Source organism: Notamacropus eugenii, chromosome 6 (assembly GCF_028372415.1).
Source record: "Notamacropus eugenii isolate mMacEug1 chromosome 6, mMacEug1.pri_v2, whole genome shotgun sequence".
NCBI classification, from domain to species: Eukaryota; Metazoa; Chordata; class Mammalia; order Diprotodontia; family Macropodidae; genus Notamacropus; species Notamacropus eugenii.
This window is the reverse complement of record NC_092877.1, coordinates 4,971,874-4,985,956: the sequence shown is the minus strand read 5'-3', so window position 1 is coordinate 4,985,956 and position 14,083 is coordinate 4,971,874. Positions and strand designations below refer to the sequence as shown.

Sequence of the window (14,083 nt, the reverse complement as noted above, 5' to 3'; positions counted from 1 at the left end):
TCTGACCGTATATGAGGTGAAGGAAGATTAACCTAGACATCCTGGGGGGTGGGGACATTGAATCTGGAGTAAGAAAATCCAGGCTTCAACTCAGCTCTGCTCTTTCATTGTGTGTGGCCGTGGGTAAGTCACTCCCCCTGAGTCTCAGCTTCCTCATCAATCTAAGGGACTGGACCAAATGATCTCTAAGATACCTTTCAGTTCTAAATCTTAGGAGCCTATAATGATGGGAGGGCCCCAGGAGAGTAGGGAGAGCGCCCTAGATATAATCTCCCTGAGTGATCTCTGAGGTACCCGGAGGCCTGACAACTTCCCCAAATGGGTCTGACCGAGTGGGAGCTCGGATGGCGGGAGATCGAGTAAAAAGAGGTTTGAGCACCTTGGAGAGAGACAGAGGTTCTTTGAACCACTTTCTCCCCAGCCGCTCTGTGAGAAAGAAAGAGAGGTCAGGGTAGCCTCTGGACCCCCTTTGCACCACCAGTCTCTATCCTAGCTCTTCCCGACTGGACCCAGACCTAGGGAATCTCTCCTACTTGGGCCGAGCTCGGTCCCTTAGCAGACATTTCACCTGGGGAGGATAGCCAAAGGAAGAGGAAGGAGGAGAGAGAAGGCTATTTTCTCTGTCTCCTCTACCCCCATCATTGACAGCTCCAAGCAATCCTGGGAAGGTGGTTCAGGATCAGAAGGGTCAAGTTGTTTTCAGAGGGTTTTTTGGGTTTTTTTGCTCAGCCTGGACTGGGTCTGGAAGATTCTTATAAAAGACCCTTATGTCTGGAACTTCTTTCCTTCTTTGACCTGCCCTGGAACAGACCCTGGAACATATAGGGTATAGGTCAAGGGGGGAACGGGGAGTAGGAAGCGTATGTGTGTTCAGATAAGTGGGAGGTGTGAATTCCAGTCACTGAATAATGTCATTCCTCCACCACCACCACTCTGCCCCCAACCCCAACCTCAGGAGTTTTATGAGAGTGAGCAGCACGTCTTCAAAGTGCTTGGAGATCCTTGGAGAAAGGTTCAAATAAACATCATTGTTCTTTCTCCTGCTAATAATCCTTCCCTTCTCCCTGGACACTAGCTCCCCCCACCCCCGCCTGGCAGTCTGATCCCAGCTGGGGCCCAGTGCCTGAAGGTTCCTGTGTCTGTGTCTGTCTCCTCCTGCTAGCACATGTCAGAGACTGAAGGCCCCCAGGAGGGTCACTAATGGTGCCTTCCAGCCACAGGGGCCCTTGAGACTTCCAGTCTGGAGAAGGGAATGGGAGTGGAGAGGAGCACCTGAGCCACAGTGGCAGTCTCATTGCTAATGAGACTGAGGTCATGGAGTGGATCCCTGTAGGGTCCCCAGATAGTATCCCCGACCTGGAGGCCTGGGATAAAGACTGTGGAGGGCTCTGTGGAGCCCATCTGCACAGAAGGAAGTGGGGTGCAGACAGCTGTGTGTGAGGACAATGATCTACCAAGTTCCAAGGCAGAAGATTCTTGCTTCAAGGCATCAGCCACACTTTGTACTTAAGCTGTTCCCTGCCCTTTCCCCTCCACCATCCCTTTGCTCTCACTTCCCAAATCCTCTCAACTTCTTTCTCCCTGACCCTCTCCCTCCCCCATCCTTATCCCTACAGTAGCTGTGACACCAGGCTCTTCACAGTCAATAGAGTATTTCTTTCACAGCTCTGTGAACTAGGAGGAGCAAGTATTGTCACCCCAATTTTCACTTGAGGAAATTGAGACACAATTAAGATTTCATGGCATTGTGGTGTAGATCTGGGTTAGGAGCCCCAAGTTCAAATTCCAGCTCAACCAATTACTGATATCACCTTGGACAAATGGCTCCTCTGAGCCTTAGTTTCCTCATCTGTAAAATAAGAATAATACTTGCATCTGTTCCGTAACGAATAGACTCCTATAAATCAATAGAAATAAGTTGTTCCTTTAAATGACTTGCCCACAGTTACAGAGTTGGTAAGTGGCAGGTTAGATTTTGAATCCAAATATCCTGACACTAAATTAATTTCTCTTTTCATAGCTACTTATAAACTTATTAGATAATGTCAGGGCATTAGAAAATTGGAAGGCACTAGAACAATTATCTGGTTTAACCCTCTCATTTTACAGATGGGGAAACAAAGGCTAATTGACTTGCCCAAAGCTGCATAGCAAGTTAGTGAAAGACAGCCTAGACTTTCCCAGGGGTCACTGGTCCAACATCCATGCCATAGCCAGGGTTGGGGAGGGAAGAGGAGAAGAGAGAAAGTCATTATGAGGGGGCCTGGGTGTAAGGATCAGGAGAAAGAATGAGAGTGAGAGGGTTGAAGAAGAACCTTTTCCCAGAGAGGTAGGAAAGCACCTGCTGCCCCAAGACCATTGCTCCCTTCCTCTTAAAACAATGGAAGACAGAATAGAGAGGATTTTCCTATTTCAAAGACAGAGAGCTCTAGAGACCCAGAATTGGGGAGAGAGACCCCTACAAAGATCAGACAATTCCTGAAGGTGCTATGGAGGAGGGGAAATGGGAATTGGAGCCCAATAGAAAGAAGGGCAAAAAAGGCCTCTAAAAGAGAAAATAGGAAGGCAGTCCATCAATGGGCATTTATAAAGATCTCACTATGTGCCAGGCATGGGTGATACAAAGAATAGCAAAAAACACGGTCCCTCCTCTGAAGAAGCAGACATGTAAACAACTTGGTACAGACAAGATATAGACAGTGGAAGAGATGCTCTAAGATAGAGATAGAGGCAGACAGACAAAATCAGAGAAAGAGGGGAGAGAGAGAGACATAGAGAGAGGGAGAGACAGAGAGAGAGAGAGACAGAAAGAAACAGAGAGACAGAGAGAGAGAGAGATAAGAGAGAGAGAGAGACAGAGAGGGAGAGAGAGAGAGAGTCAAAAGGTAATTTGCAACTGGAAAGCATTTCTAGCTGGGAGGACTGGGAGAGGGTTACTGCAGAAGGTAAGATTTGTACTGAGTCTTGAAGGAAGCCAGGGATGCTAGATAGAGCTGAGGAGGGAAAACATTTCAGTGAAAAGGCATAGATATGTGTGATAATGAAATGATGTGTTTAGGGAATTACAAGTAGGTCAGTATCATGGATTGTAGAATGTGTATGTGGAAAACTAGAAGAAGGCTGGAAAGATAGGTGGGGACCAAGTTATGAAAGGCACTAAGTGATAGATCTTGTGTTTGATCCGGGAGAACATAGGGAGCCTTTGAAATTTATTAAGTGGGGAGGGGTGGCATGGTCAGACCTGTGCTTTAGAAACGTCATCTTGGTAGCTGAATGGACAATGGATTGTGGTGGGGGAGAAACTGGAGGCAGGCAGACCTATTAGAGGCTATTAGACCAAGAAAAATGTGGTGACGGCCTGAACTTAGGAGGGGACTATGTGAGTGGAGAGAAGGTGACATATGTGAGATGCTGCTTAGGTTGGAGAAACATGGGGAGATAGTGAGGAACTAAGGATGATGCTGAGGTTGTGAGCTTGGATGATTGGGGTGCCCTCCAGAGTAGCAGGGAAGTGTGGTGGGCTACTGGTGTAGAATAAGGTATGCATTATCAGAGCGATCAGTGGATTATTTTATCTCATTGTAATTCTTTGTTCTCATGGTGGCTGGTACTGGGAAATGGTAACAATTTTTCATAAAAATCAATTAAAAATATGTGTATATTCAGTTGTTTTACAGTTGTGTCCAGTTCTTTATGATCCTATTTGGGGTTTTCTTGACAAAGATACTAGAGGGTTAGCCATTTCCTTCTCCAGTTCATTTTACAGATGAGGAAACTGAGGCAAACAGGGTTAAATGACTTGCCCAAGGTCACACAACTGGGAAGCATCTGAGAGCAGATTTGAACTCGTCTTCCTGACTCTAGGCTGAGAGCTTTATCCACTGCACCACCTAGCTGCCCTTTTTAATATGACTTTTTCATAAATACACATTTTTAATGTCAGGAATCTCTGCTCCCAATGACCCACAGGCACTTTTTGGGGGGCAAATTGCACTGAGATAGAATATGGGGTAATGGATCCAGCCCTGACCTCAGAGCCCGCTGAACCATGTTTGGGTTTCACCTCTGACGTGTCCTGAACTTTCGAGGTCCCAGGCAACTGCCTATCATTATGAGTGAGTGACCAGTCTGTTGGTGATCTGCATTGGTAGAGGCAGTTACTCCACTGGGAGCTCCCATGCCAATGAATCCCCAGACCTCTTTGTTCCCACCCACCACCTACCCCCATTCAAGGGCTACCTCTGGGCTCCTATTCATGGCTGAAGTTGCACTAACAGTGTGAGCTTATCTTGGGTGCCTCCCCCTCTCTTTCTGTTTCCCTGCTCTGTTATGGTGCTATCTCCCTAGCCTCCACCTCTGGGAGCTAAGGAACTTAGGTTCCCTCCTGCGAGAAACAACTCTCATAGAAGGCAACCTCTCAGCGGAATAAACACCATCTTTGGAGTCAAAGGAGCTAACTCTGCTATTTAAAACTTGGGACAAGTCCTTACATGACTTGGGAAAATTCTCTAATTTCTGTGGGCCTTGGTTTCTTCATCTATAAAATGAGGAGTTTGGTTCAGTTTAAAGTATCCCACTTACCACAACAAGCTGGAGGCTTCCAGAGTGGGTAGCTAGGAGAGTGGGTGGGATGGAGACTCTGACATGTGCATCATTATTTTTTTAATTTGTATTTTAGTTTTCAATATTCACTTTTATAAGATTTTGAGTTTCAAATTTTTTTCTCCCTCCTTCCCCTCCCCTTACCCAAGACCATATAGCTATATATGTACAATCATGTTAAACATAGTTCCACATTAGTCATGTTGTGAAAGAAGAATCAGAACAAAAGAGGAAGACTAAGAAGGAAATAGACTCCATAGTTCTTTCTCTAGATGTGGGTAGCATTTTCCATCATATGTCTTTTGGAATTGTCTTGGATCACTGTATTGCTGAGAAGAGATAAGTCTATGAGAGTTGGCCATCACACAGTGTTACTGTTACCGTGTCCAGTGTTCTCCTGGTTCTGCTCACTTCACTCAGCATCAGTTCATGTAAGTCCAGGTTTTTCTGAAATCCACCTAGTCATCATTTCACAACAGTATTCCATTCCATTCATATGCCACGGCTTGTTCAACCACTCCCCAATTGATGGACATCTGCTCAGTTTCCAGTTCTTGGCCACCACAAAAAGAGCTGCTATAAATATATTTGTACAGGTGTCCTTTTCCCTTTTTGTCCTCTCTTTGGGATACAGACCTAGAAGTGATATTGATGGGTCAAAGGGTATGCACATTTTTATGCCTTTGGGCATAGTTCCAAATTGCTCTCCAGAATGGTTGGATCAGTTCACAATTCCAGGAGCAATGCACTAGTGTTCCAATTTTTCTTACATTTTCTCCACTATTCATCATTTTTTGGTCATATTAGCCAATCTGCTAGGTGTGAGGTGGTACCTCAGAGTTGTTTTTATTTGAATTTCTCTAATAAATAGCGATTTAGAGCATTTTTTTCATATGGCTGTAGATAATGTGTGGGTCATTAAAAGGAAAGGGCATGGCTGGTCTGAGGAAGACAAGACTCAGGGGAGGACATCAGAGCTGTCTTAGAGTATTGGGAGGGCTGGCCCTGTTGAAGAGAATTAGACTAATTCTGCTTGGCCCCAGAAGGAAAAACAGGAGCAGTGATTAGAAGTTAGAAAGAGGCAGAATTTGGCTTGAGGTAACAAAAAACTTCCTGACAATTGGATCTGCCCCAGAATGGAATGGATTGCCTCAAGAGGTGGTGAGCTCCCCATCACTTGATGTATCCAAGAACAGGCCAGATGACCACTTGTTGAGGATATTAAAGAGGAGATTCCTGTTGAGGTGATGGGCTTGTGCTAGATGACTTCTGAACCCTTTCCCAGGTCTCAATTCTGTGAGCTCTTTCATGCCATCTCGACATGGGAGGGACTGTATGGCCTGCATTTTCATTCATTCAACAATTGCTCCCTGAAGGTCTTATCCAAGGTCAGCCCTGAGCCAAGACCTCAAGAGTCCACTGCCTGGGCATGGAGATGACGCACCTCCATAGAAGAGGACTGTAAGACCACTGAAAGAATTGGAGAATAGACCAGTTGGAGAATAGGGAATTTAGCTGCATGACCCTGGGCAAGTTACTTAACCCAGTTTGCCTCAGTTTCCTCATCTGTAAAATGAGCTGGAGAAGGAAATGGTAAACCACTCCAATATCTTTGCCAAGAAAACCCCAATGGGGTCACAAAGAGTCAGATATGGTTGAAAAATGACTAACTATCACATGGAAATAATGGACCTTTCATTGTCTATTTCCACAGATCTCCTGACTCTTGGTCTGAGATTTTTTCTGTTATACTAGATTGGGCCAAGCTCCCATTCAGAGATTGATAACAATAATAACAGCTAACATTTATACGTGTCCTTTCCCTGTGTTAAGCTCTTCCTAACAATGATCTCATTTGATCCTCACAACCACCCTGGGAGGCAGGTTCTCTTATCATCCCTATTTTATAAAGGAAGACACTTAGGTAAACAGAGGTTGTGACTTATCCAAGGTCATCCAGCTAGTAAGGGTCTGGGGCCATATTGAGCTCAGATCTTCCTACCTTCCTACCACTCTATCCACTGCACCATCTCACAGCCACTACTGACTGTTATTTTAGACAAGGCTGGTTATTTGGTTTTCCAAACCACCACAAATCAGAAGCAGAGAATGAGGAGGGGAAGCTGGCACCCTGAGGACAGGGAGAAGCAACTGCTAACAGTGGAGGAAGCAGATAGACAAAGGATGAAAAGAAGACATAAGAACCAATATGGAAACCCAAAGAGCTAATACATCTTAACCCACATAAAAAGAGACATGGTATCTTGGAGTGGTAGTAATAACAGTAGCTAGAACTCATATAGAGGTCGAAGGCACTCACATATATCTTCTCATTTTTTTCTTCACAACAATCTGGGGAAGTGGGTACTAGTATGATCCTCATTTTACAGATGAGGAAACTGAGGCAGAAAGAAGTTAAGTGACTTGCCCAGAGTCACACAGATAGGACGTATATGAGGCTGGATTTGAAGAGACAGTAGTCCCCTTTGTCCTCTGCCCTGGTCAAACCACACATAGAGTATTACATTCCATTCTGGATGCCACTGTTTGCTTCATTTTTTCTACTTTTTTCTTTAAGAAAAAAAAGCTTAATTAATGTCTTTTGTTTTTCATGCCACAGTGACTGAATCAAAGTCCCCACCACCAGTGAGACAGGGTGGCATATCAGAAAGAGAATCAACCTTGAAATGAGAAAGACCTAGGTCTGAGTCCTCTATGTGACTTGGTAACCCTGGGCATATCACATAATATTTCAACGCCTATAGGCACTGAAGTTATAAATCACAGAATGGTTGCTGACCTGCAATAGCAGGGGCAGAGGGGGAGTTTCTTCTCCCAGGAGTTTCAGACTCCAATCAAATCAAAAGCCTAGACAAAAAGTCAATTCTCAATATATCACACTCCCCCCTCCCCCGACCCCACCATCCACACATGCCCTGAACTCTGCCTTAGAAGAAAGGAAATAGAAACCAAACCAACCAACACAGTGTGCATTCATGACTGTGCATGCACCATTCAGCACCTGGAGATCCCCACTTCTGCTCAAGGGAGGGAAATGTCCATCATCCCCTCTCCTCTGAAGCCAATCTTGGTCACTGCATCAAGTCTGTATCCTTCTGTCTTTGAGCATGGCTTTCATCTCATTATTGTAGTCATGGTATAGATTCTTCCTTAGAGCTGCTTTCTTCACTTGGAATCCTTTCCGATCTGTCTTCCCATGCGTTTTCCCGAAATCGTCATATTCGTTGTTTCTCATGTTGCAAACATTCTCACACCCTGATCTGATTAGCTCTTTCCCAAGCAATGGGTGACTACTTTGTTTCTTGTTTTCGTTCCAACAACTACAAAAAATGGGCATCATGCTTTGAAAAATAAATTGATAAACTGAAAAAGTGTAGAGAAGGCAATAAGGATGGTAAATGACCTTAAGATCAGGCCACATCCATGAAGGAGTTGGGAATCATTTTAGCCGGAAGAAGAAAAGACTGGGGTAGGGGGCAGGGGCATATGATAGCTGTCTTCCAGTTATCTGAAGAGTTGTTCTAAGGAAGAGGGAGAGCTCTAAGGCCAGATCTAGGGACAATGCATGGAAACTGTCTGATGATGAGAGCTGCCCCAAATTATGGGCTCTCTCAAGAAGCAGTGAGTTCCCCATCAGTGGAAGATTTCAAGTGGGAGCTGGATATTACAAAAGAAATACTTGATCAGGTTAGGGTTAGATTAGATACCTTTTGAGGACTTTTCTGGCTCTGAGGTTCTATATATAAAAGTCTCCCCCTCCCCCATAATCTGGGCCTCCTTAGTGCAGGGACAAACATGATCTGGGCCTCCTTAGTGCAGGGACAAACAACCCTACCTACCCTAGAGGTCCTGAGAATATCTGGATATTAAAGCCCAGAACAGTGATTAGTCTGCAAAATGATGATCTAGAGCCACCAAGCAAAGGCTAAATGATGTTTCATTTTCCTCTGTTTAAGAAGAGGGAGCAGATATGTCTAATGCAGTTTAGAAAAATATCATCCCAAAAGGCTTAACCTTTTAAAACATTCTAATGTTGAAAGGGGTGAATTTCAGTTGTTTAGAAAATTTATATGAGAAAATAGCTCATTCATAGATGAGAAAGGAGGTGATTATAGATACTCAATTATATGGTACCGTCTGTAAGTATAACATAGGATGTAGAGTTGGAAAGGCTATAGATGGTACTTTGTTCAACAGTAGTGTGCCATCTTGCAAACGTTTAACCACCAGCTCTCAACATACTCATGGCATATTTTTAATCTGCATTATTAACGTTTTCTCTAATAACTAAGTCTAGATGACCAACAAAACAAATCAATTGCTGATTTGTAACATTTGCTGCCGATTCTGAAGGTGTAAATGCTCTCGCTAGAAATTTAACAATCAGCTCTGAAGAGCCAGTCGAGCTGAATTGAGCACACCTCTGAGTCCCACCCTGTCATTTCATAGTTGAGAGAATAAAGACCTAAAGACGATCTCCCACAGCTTGTCAAACCAAATGATCATTACCCTCTGTTGGCATTTCATAAGAACACAAATGATACTGCCAGAAAGAATCCAGAGAACATTGCTAAAAAGTTATTGGGCAAGAAACTAAAGACTTTAAGAATGGAGATGATGTTTTATCATTGTTGTCAGTGATAGAAAGCAAAGCTCTTCAGAAGAGAAAGGCAGATTCAGGAATGAACAGCTGGTTAAGAAGATGGCAACTGAGAAATGGATTGGATTTCTGGACCACAGTTCAAAATATAGAAATGGCAGGTTCCTGTTCAGGAATGGAGTTCACCTAACAAGACTTCAAAAGGAGTCATTTGCTGGAGTCTTGCATATTTCCTAGAGCCCAAGCAGTCTTGATCAGTAATTGAGAAAATGCAAAATTACCTAGTTCATTCTATCTAGTGGGTCCTACACCAGATGATGCTAACCATTCCATCTAGTTATCTACCCAAGCCATCTTTCCAATAGTACTACCCTCCTTTCCCCTTCTTGTTCTGGATACAGCAGTCACATTAATAATGTTACCTCTAGAAAGGGGCACCTCAGATAGCTGTCCTTTGAAATTCACCACCCTTGAGACTCTCCAGACCAAAGCTCCCTTCCCTGGCCACCATTCTTACATACACACACACACACACACACACACACACACACACACACACACACTACAGATAGATAGATAGATAGATAGATAGATAGATAGATAGATAGATAGATAGATAGATAGGTATCTATGTAGATATATCTTCATGTATTCAAATGTAAGGTTCTTGAGAGTAGGGACTTTCTCACTTTTGAATTGCTGGCACCTAGCAGCTACTTAATAAATACCTTTCTATTCTTCATTCATTCAAAATCGAAAGGGGAAATGGAGAAAATTGCCTCTGTATCGCCAATGTGCTAGATACCACGGAATGAGTCAAGATACCTAGATATTCCTAGAAAACAAAACCCAAGAAAAGAGTCAGCAATAAAACCCATGGCCTCAGATATTTGTATATAAATGTACAAAGAATGGATAAAAAGCAAACTGAACTGGAGAGCCTAGTACAAGGAAACAAATTTGAACTCAGAGGTATCACAGAGATTTGGTAGAATAACACTCAAGACTTAATAGAAAGCTGGTTCACATTCTAATAACCTAGGTAAATGTGATATGCTTGTGGAAGGATATGCCTTATTTTAAAGGAGCAGAATAGGGAAAGTCTCTCTCTCTCTCTCTCTCTCTCTCTCTCTCTCTCTCTCTCTCTCTCTCTCTCTCTCTCTCTTCTCTTTCTCTCTCAGAATGTGTGTGTTTTGATGTGGGAGGGGGTGGGGTTGGTTTAATGATATCCTTACATAAGGACATCTAGGAACCAGAGGGTGTAAGTATGATGGCTAGTATTTGGAAGAGGACCCACAGAGATGGAAAGAAAAGCATAGAATAGAAATAAACAGAAAGAAAGAAATAGAATAGAAAGAAAATTAGACGAGGAATTTGGGAATCAGGTCACAAGCCTGGAAGCATGAAACTGTAACCATGAATGACTCCAAATAGCAGACATCTAGAGAGAGTTCCCTCTGCCCAAAACAGCAGTGGGCTTCGTTTAATAAATTCATCCTTCAAAAGGTGGAGGAAAATTCTACTCTGGATCTGATTCTCATAAGAAGAAGAAGTTACTGCATTGAAAGTAATGAGAAGAGTTGACCACTCTAGCTTAGAATCTGATGTAGAAGAAGAAAGTCAAGAAGAGTCTGACATGAACTCTGGATTTGGGGACAGCAGATTTCAAAGGGTTCAGAGAAATGTCCTTTGGAAGTCAAGCCAGGAAGGAAGAGAAATTCTGACAAATAAAATCCTGAAGTTTAGAAAAGGGCAACAATAAAATCTCTTTTTAAAAATACACAGTGAAATTTTTGAAAACACCAAGAAAAATAATTGGGATGAAGAGAAAGAGAGAGAATTGCACAGAAAACATATTTTAAAAAGCATGTAAAGAAGATGAAAGCAAGAACAGGTAATAAAATGTAGCTACAAAAGCATAGGATAATCTTGTAAAAATAGTATCCAGGATGCAAAATCTCAGAGGGAGCTGAGGCTGTTGAGATATGCTGAGGAAAACTGGAAGAAATTTTAGCTATTTCGGGGCAAAGTGGAGAATGAAAGAAGAGATAGGACCAGCACCATAATGGGTCAATGATAATAGATAGGCACAGTTGCTCAACTCACATTTGATCTCTTTCTACTTTGTCAAAGGGAATGTTGTATGGATTTGAAAAGAACAGAAAAAAACTGACTAATAGGATGTTAACACTCAAGATAAATAAGAAGATGGTGAGGCAGCCCCCAAGCTGCCTTGAATGATTTCAAGACACCAAGCTCAGATGGAAAGTGGCAAAGACAAAGCTCACGGACACGGGGAGAGGGACTGTAAGATTGGAAAAGAACAAAATACCAATTTTCAAGGACAGGAGTTGAATTTGCAAACTATAGGCCAATGAGCTTGACACTGATTCCTAGGTAACTTCTATAATACATTTCTAAAGGGGATAGCTAGTGGATCTCTAGAAATGAGAGCAGTGATCACTCAAAGGGCCTTGACCAGCTTCATCAAAGACATGTCATACTTAAAAGCTATTCTTTAATAGGTAAGTAGTTAAAGGGTGTGACCACACAGTACAAAAAGAAGGACTATCTTACTGTAAAGGATAGAAAATTGGTGACTTGGATTTCTGTTAATACTTCCATTTTGGATCCCTTCTTTTGAGTTACTCATTTAAGAATTTGGCCTTTATATTGAATTTGTTTAAGCTCATGATTTTAGAAGTCTGCATTTTTGTGAATATGCTTGTAGTTTTTATGATTTGCATATTAAAACAGAAATCTTGTCAAATGTAAGTGTTTAAAGATCTATTGATTTATTTTTGAAATAGTATTAAGCACTTGCTATGTGTAATGTATAGTAGAAAATATAAGGTAAGACGTTCACAGCAATGACCAAAGTTTTACAACAGGGAATAAATAATTGTACATAGAAAGAAAGGCTATCAATACCCATATGAAAACATGTTCCAAGTCCCTAAAAAGAAGAGAAGCATAGATGAGAGCTCAGATTTGAATTCAAATTCTTCAAATCAACAAATATAAGAAGAGATGAAATTAAGCAGATGTTGGAGGGACTGTGGGAAGATAAGCATATGGATACAGTTTATGAAACCGTTCATTGGAAACATTTTGGAACTATGGGAGAAAAGGGACTTAACTGTGCATGCCCTGTGATACCCAACTAATTACTGGGTATATACCCCCAAAGAAGTTAATAACAGAAACATCCCATCTACTCAAAAATATTCATAACAGCATTTTTTTGTAATATGAAAAAAACCTGGGCACTCCTTGAATAAGGACTGGATAAACAACTTTTGGCATATGAATGTAATTAAATAGAGAAATAGTGCAAATGGTGAAGTTGGGGGAAAACCCCACAAGATTTGTATGAATTGATGCAAAAGATAGAAAGTAACATCAAGACAACAGCATATGCAATGACTACAATAAGGACCTTATTATCCAGTGCTTGGCACATCATACCTGGCGTTTGCTGTTGTGTTTGTCCTTTATTGCCGAAGAAGACCATGACATCAGAGAAATGACGACATGACTTGCACTTGACTTTGTCAAGTGAGGGAGGGCTGTGCAGGTCACCAGCCTCACTTCTCCTCCTGAGCCATCTGGGTTCAGGGACTAGATATTCATCAGTATGACTGAAGATGGCCCAGGATGCAATGGGAGACCTTGGCCTTCTTAAGCTGGCCTTTTCAGGTATTCACTTAGAGGGAGGTAGCACCCATTGAGTGAATAGACCTCTTTAAGAAGTAGTCAGGGAATGGCCCTTTTAATGAACAAAAGAAAAAAATAACTAAATCAACCTGGGAGGGAACAGAAACTGTTACTACTGATAATCATTGTAAGCCAGTCATGAAGGGGTGTTTGATCAAGGAGCCACTGCTGTCCAGTCTATGGGCTTCAGAGTGCACTGGGCTTAAGGTTTGGGGAACAGGAAGGAAGGAAGGAAGGAAGGAAGGAAGGAAGGAAGGAAGGAAGGAAGGAAGGAAGGAAGGAAGGAAGGGAGGAAGGGAGAGAGGGAGGGAGGGAGGGAGGGAGAACATCTAGCCAGTAAACCCCAAAAGAAGGGAAGGGGGAGACAGAAGGGAGGTTACCCAGCTACCTGGCATTTAATAGATATCTAATAAGTGCTTGTTGACTTGAAATGGAATAAAAATCTGAAAGACAAGAGTTCAGTTTCAGTGCTGTGGCAAGCTAGTCTTGTTTCTAGAGGCTAGATGACAAATCACATTTTCCTTCTCTTGGGAGAGGTCAGGAATTACAATTGCTCAGAATGTAGCACATGCTTTCAGATGTGGGTGTTGTGTTGTGACTCTCTTTGTTATGAGGATTCTTTAGGGGAGGGAATTAATTGTGAAGTGACTGTGATATTGAAAGCAGAAAGTATCCAAGAAACATAAAAAAGAACAGACTAATCTAATTTTCCTTTTTGATAGGGTTACTAGACTGGTAGAAAAGTGAAGTACTATTTGTATAGTTTACTTAGCTTTGGACATGCCTTGGACAGCTCCCATATTATTCTCATGGCAGACTTAGAGTGGTGTGGGGTAAACAACAGTGTAGTTAAGTGAATTAGTAACTAGTTGAATTGTCAGACCCCTACTATAGTTTTCAGTGCTCTAATATCTACTCGGAAGGTCTCAAAGGGAGTACCCTGGGGAGCTGTCCTTGGTCCTGTACTGTCTCTAACATTTTTGTTAATGACTAGAGAGGTAGAGGGTGTGCTTATGAAATCTGCAGATGATACAAAGTTGGGAGCAGCAGCTAACACTTTGGAGGATGGAATCAGGATCCAAAAAAATATCATGATGGGAGAACATTGAGCCAAATTTAATAAGATGAGATGTGATAGGAATA

The 14,083-nt window shown here is 42.4% G+C and overlaps 1 protein-coding gene across 1 annotated transcript in view; it reads left to right on the top strand.

Moving 5' to 3' along the window:
- MAPK8IP1 (mitogen-activated protein kinase 8 interacting protein 1) overlaps positions 1-14,083 on the top strand; it is a 28,505-nt gene that overhangs the window by 814 nt on the left and 13,608 nt on the right. The gene's annotated exons all lie outside the window — the stretch shown is intronic.